The sequence below is a fragment of the Mirounga angustirostris genome, unplaced genomic scaffold, assembly GCF_029215605.1.
Source record: "Mirounga angustirostris isolate CCGP_5_RB_7025 unplaced genomic scaffold, mMirAng1.0.hap1 SCAF_3, whole genome shotgun sequence".
NCBI classification, from domain to species: Eukaryota; Metazoa; Chordata; class Mammalia; order Carnivora; family Phocidae; genus Mirounga; species Mirounga angustirostris.
In genome coordinates this window covers 145290-151289 of record NW_026991711.1, presented here as the reverse complement: position 1 = coordinate 151289, position 6000 = coordinate 145290, and positions in this window count along the sequence as shown.

The following is a 6000-nucleotide window of genomic DNA, read 5'->3' as shown; positions in this document are numbered from 1 at the left end:
GACTAGTATGTAAGTTTGGATAATATTTTGTGATCATCTTGGTCATCCCTTGATGGGTTCTTTGCCTGATTATATCTTAACTATATTATGAAAATAAACAAAGCCATAAGAATTCCACTCTTAACATTTTAAGAGTCTCATGCTCTACCGACTGAGCTAGCCGGGCGCTGGTCACTCTTAACATTTTAGATGATTTGTGCACTGTAGCCCCACATACACAATGGAAAGTCAGGGAAACTGGACTATCTCAAGTGGAAGAGGTGGCCTTATTCTCCCCTTTCCAAGTTCAAATGGTACTATGACAGAGAAAGAAACCCCATCCCACTTCTTTCTTACCCGTACAACTAGGTCTCGCTATCCAGACTTTATTCGCAGATGGTTTCCAGTGCAGCCTTCATGGAAGGATGAGGGAAACAAATGAAAAAAACCCTGGCCGGTGGTGTCCTGAAGACCCTGCACCATCCAATGCCAATAAGCTGGTGTGTGTGTGTGTGTGTGTGTGAGAGAGAGAGAGAGAGAGAGAGAGAGAATGTATGGATGTGTGTGGATGGATGTGTGTTTCTTCTGTGTATAGATGTGTGTGTCTATGTATGGATATGTGTGTGTGGCTCAAAGTGCAATTGTGGAAACACTCATTTGGTGTATGAGTACCTTACTGCATTTTAGAAAGATATTCAACAACAAAATTAAAAGAATAAATGATTATCTGATTATTTAACTAGACGTTTCTTTAAAGATGTGCAAATGGCCAGTAAGCCCATGAAAAGATGCTCAATATTATTAGGGAAATGCAAGCCAAAACCACAATGGGACCTCACTTCACACCCACTAGTTGACCAGAATCAAAAGACAGAAAATAACAAGTGTTGGTGAGGGATATGGAGAAACTGGAACTCATCCTCTGCTGGTAGGAATGTAAATGGTAAATGGTGCAGCCAGTCTGGCTGTTCCTCAAGCAGTCAAGCATAAAGTTACCATAAAACCGATGAATTCCACTGCTAGGTATATACCCAAGAGAATTGAAAACACATGCCTGCACAAAACTTGTACAAGAATGTTCATAGCAACATTATTTAAAATAGCCAAAAAGTAGAAACAACCCAAATGTCCATCAACTGATGCACAGGTAAGCAAGATGTGATCTAACTATCCAATGGAATATTATGCAACCATAAAAAGAATAAAGTTCTGATACATGCTTCTTTGTGGATAAACCTTGAAGACATTAGACTCTGTGAAAGAAGCCAGATACAAAAGGCCATATATTGTATGATTTCATTTACATGAAATGTCCAGAACACAAAAACCCACAGACATGCAAGATGGATTAGTGGTTGCCAGGGGCTGTGGGAGGGGGATTGGGGAGAGGGAGCAAAGGAGCACTGTTGGTTTTCTTTTGACAGAGAAGGGTAATAAAAGTCTTCTAAAATTGGATTTGGTGATGATTGCACAACTCTGAATATACCAAAACCACTCAAATATATACCTTAAAAGGATAAATTATATGGTATAACATTATGTCTCGATAAACCTGCTATGTTAAAAAAAGATTATATGATTCTAAAGGAAATAGAATTGTCAGTAAATTGAAATAACCCATTTCCTTTGCATTCTAGTAAATTGATATTTTTCTGTCCTCGCCTAAGGAAAGTGTTATTTCCAATATGTAGTTTTAATCCAACAGAAACTGAAACTGAGATTTAGCAAGGCCACATCCAAGCCTGAACCCAAAAAGTGAAGGGGGAGAGAAAGACTCAAAACACAAACTGGGAAAAGAAGAGAACTCCAAGAAGTATGGTGGGGAAAATGGCAAGGTGGCCCTGGGCTCCCTGAAGCCAGAGTACCCCTGGTCCTCCGGGGTGCCGGCTCGTGAGGCCAGCCAGGTCCTCTCCACTGTTATCACACTGAGGACAGCTGTGCATATGTATGAGACAGGACTCTAAAACTAGGCCTGACCAGATGATGCAGCAAAACTATTTGTTGTGCTTCTTCAGATGATAACTGGAAACCAATGACACAGAGGAGTAATATTGGGAGATACAGAGTTTTGAGTTAGATTTTTTTTCTCTAGCCACTAATACTTTTTTTTTTAATATTTTTTTAAATTTATATTTTAACAGAGAGAAAGACAGTGACAGAGGGAACACAAGCAGGGAGCCTGGGAGAGGGAGAAGCAGGCTTCCCATGGAGCAGGGAGCCCGATGCGGGGCTCGATCCCAGGATGAGCCAGAGGCAGACGCTTAACCGACTGAGCCGCCCAGGAGCCCCTCTAGCCACTAATACTCTATTACCATAGTTGTGCTGTTGGGTATTTGTTTATAATTCTCAGGTGGATTTTCATAATTTACCTTAAAAACCTGTGATTATAACTTTAACAAATATCTAAATAAATCAGATTAAAACTCCTCCATGTGGGGGCGCCTGGGTGGCTGAGTCGGTTAAGCATCTGCCTTCGGCTCAGGTCATGATTCCAGGGTCTGAGATCCAGCCCTGAGCCCTGTGTCCTTAGCTCCATGCTCAGCGGGGAGCCTGCTTCTCCCTCTCCCTCTGCAGCTCCCCCTGCTTGTGCTCTCTCTCTGTCTCAAACAAATAAATAAAATCTTAAAAAAGGGGGGGCGGGGCGCCTGGGTGGCTCAGTCATTGGGCGTCTGCCTTCCGCTAGGGTCATGATCCCAGGGTCCTGGGATCGAGCCCTGCATTGGGCTCCCTGCTCTGCCGGAGGCCTGCTTCTCCCTCTCCCACTCCCCCTGCTTGTGTTCCCTCTCTCTCTGTGTCTCTCTCTGTCAAATAAATAAATAAAATCTTAAAAAAAAAAGGACTGCCAGATTACTCCACATTGTCAAGAAACAGCTCTCTATTGGGAAACAGCTCAGGTCTTCCCATAACAGGATGATTTCGGCTCTTTCCTCTCTGAACTTTGCTCAGAGAGTCTTTAGTCGGCAAATGGGTCTTATTTCACACATACCTCTTAGGGAGCTTTGATTTTAAAGATAACTTGAAAAAATAAGGTACCAGGTGTGTTTTTAGTCCCACATCACACTGTGTATCAAATTAGTTTCAATGTGTGGGACTTTGAAATGCTTTAAAATTACCATAACTAGGGCGCCTGGGTGGCTCAGTCGGTTGAGTGACTGCCTTCGGCTCAAGTCATGATCCCAGGGTCCTGGGATCGAGTCCCACATCAGGCTCCCTGCTCTGCGGGGAGCCTGCTTCTCCCTCTCCCACTCCCCCTGCTTGTGTTCCCTCTCTCGCTGTGTCTCTCTCTGTCAAATAAATAAATAAAATCTTTAAAAAAAAAAAATTACCGTAACTATTGAATGGGGACAGTGATGGGTGGTAGAGCATGGGGGAGGTGGAGGATGAGCAGGAGAGATTGGGCTTGTCTGCGCAGCATGCTGCATGGGCTGGTATGGTCCAGGCGGCCACAGGGTGAGGCAGGAGGGGCCTTGTGCAGAATTGAAGAGGCATTCCCCTCAGGGAGAGCAGGACCTGACTGCACTTGGGGGCCTCCTTCCCTCTCAATCCCTGGATCCCTCCTTTGTGTCACACAGCTTCCAGAGACAGCTCCATAATGCAGTGGCCACTCTCTCTGTCTGCAGTGAGACATGGGACTGCCAAAAACTCCAAAGTCTATTTTGGGACCAGAGTAAATTTTATATAACCCATAAGTATATTAAGGGGAACCACACGCAGTACTGACCCTCAAAACAGTGGCTGAAACAGAAAGAACCCTAGGAGCTATTAACCTGGGGCCTTCACTGATTCTCGGGCTCTATGACCTGGACCTCATGACAACCTTCTGATGTCCCTAGCCTGACCAATCTCCACTGGGTCTGACCCTTAGAGCAAAACCAAGGATCCGTGGAGAAGTGGGGGCCACTAGTGGTGCTCCCCGGTACTGCGGCTCCAGCCCCTGAGCCCAGATGCCCAGAGGGGCAGTGGGCTCAAACCATCGGGCACTTCCAAAGTGTCCAAGGACCTGCAAGGTAAGATCTTCTCTCTCTCTGCAAGTGGGAGGATGCTGATGCTCATTTTCCCAAGCCTCAAATCCAGCTTCCATAGACGGTAACTCCCGGTTAGGTTTCTGTAAAGTCTTCTGGGCATGAGTTATCTTGACTCCCACTGACACAGATATGTGACATGTCCCCAAGTCATGTACCCTAACTTTGACCAACTGAATAAAATAATCAATAAAGCAATAGCATTCCCTGACGGAAATATGCTCAAATTACCATACCACATACACTCCTCTGTTAGAGGCCCGGCACAACGAAGAAGTCATCAATTTCCCTGTGCTCAAGTGAACACAGGATCACAGAAGCAAGCAATCAGCAATACTCTAAAGATTCCAAAATGACCATTTACTCTAAACTATTTCCCCGGAACTCGCATTTGCCTTAAAAGCCCACATTTAGGGGCGCCTGGGTGGCTCAGTCGTTAAGCGTCTGCCTTCGGCTCAGGTCATAATCCCAGGGTCCTGGGATCGAGCCCCACATCGGGCTCCCTGCTCGGCAGGAAGCCTGCTTCTCCCTCTCCCACTACCCCTGCTTGTGTTCCCTCTCTCGCTCTGTCTCTCTCTGTCAAATAAATAAATAAAATCTTTAAAAAAAAAAAAGCCCACATGTAGAGTCATTAACGGATAAGATAACAGAAGTCATTGTTGTCCTGACATCCAGCTTTTAGCTGTGGCTTTGTGCTGATTGGCTCTGTGACCTTGAGCAGGTAAGTTACCATTGCAGGGCCTCATTTTCCATGAGAGCAGGTATCACAAGGCTGTACATTGATTTTTTTTTTTAAGATTTTATTTATTTATTTCAGAGAGACAGCGCAAGCATGGTGGGGGGCGGGGAAGGGCAGAGGAAGCCGACTCCCTGCTGAGCAGAGAGTCTGATGGGGGGGTTTTGCAGGGGGTTGGGGGGGCCTTGACCCCAGGACCCCAGGATCCTGACCTGAGCTGAAGGCAGACGCCTAACCAACTGAGCCACCCAGGCGCTCCTAGGCTATACATTTATGAACCGACATAAAACCTCAATTTAAGTTAACAAACATTTATCAGATATTATTTATCTATATGGAGGTTAATTCAAAAGGCAGTTATTGGGGCGCCTGGGTGGTTCAGTCGGTTAAGCGTCTACCTTTGGCTTGGGTCATGTTCCTGGGGTCGTGGGACCGAGCCCTGCGTCAGGCTCCCTGCTCAGTGGAGACCCAGCTTCTCCCTCTCCCTCTGCCTGATGCCGCCCCCTCCCCCCCACCCCCACTCATGCTCTCTCTCCCTCTCTCTCTGTCAAATGATTACTTGACAGAGAGAGACACAGTAAGAGAAGGAACACAAGCAGGGGGAATGGGAGAGGGAGAAGCAGGCTTCCAGCTGAGCAGGGAGGCCCTCGATCCCAGGACCCTGGGATCATGACCAAAGCCGAAGGCAGACGCTTAACGACTGAGCCACCCAGGTGCCCCTGATTAAATAAAATCTTTAAAAAAAATTTTTTTTAATGTAATGCAATGTAATGTGATGCAATTTATATACTGATGTATTTATTATAATTACAATATGTTCAGTGTGATTCTAGCACTTTACATAAATTATCTTATTCAATCTTTACATGTATCAATCCTGCGAAGTGTGAGCTGTTATCATCCCCATTTTACAAATGAAGAAATCAATGTACAGAGAGGTTGAGAAACTTGCCCCAGATCTGAACCTCCCAGCCCCATGGCTATCCTCTGGCAAGGAGTGGGTAAATCATTGGTTATGGTGTTGGAACAAAGAGATGAGATGATCCTGGGAGGGGTGGTCCATGTACTTTGAGTTGGTTTCATGTAGGAAGGGTGGATTTTCTCTGATCCACCCATATTTTCTTACTCTTGTAATAAAGGCATGCCTTTGGGTCGCTGACTTGGTTAGGTAGTGTGGAGGGCAGAATAACAGCCCCAAAGATACCGAATTCCTGACCTAGTGAATGTTACCCCAAATGGCACAAAGGACTTTGCAGAGGTGAT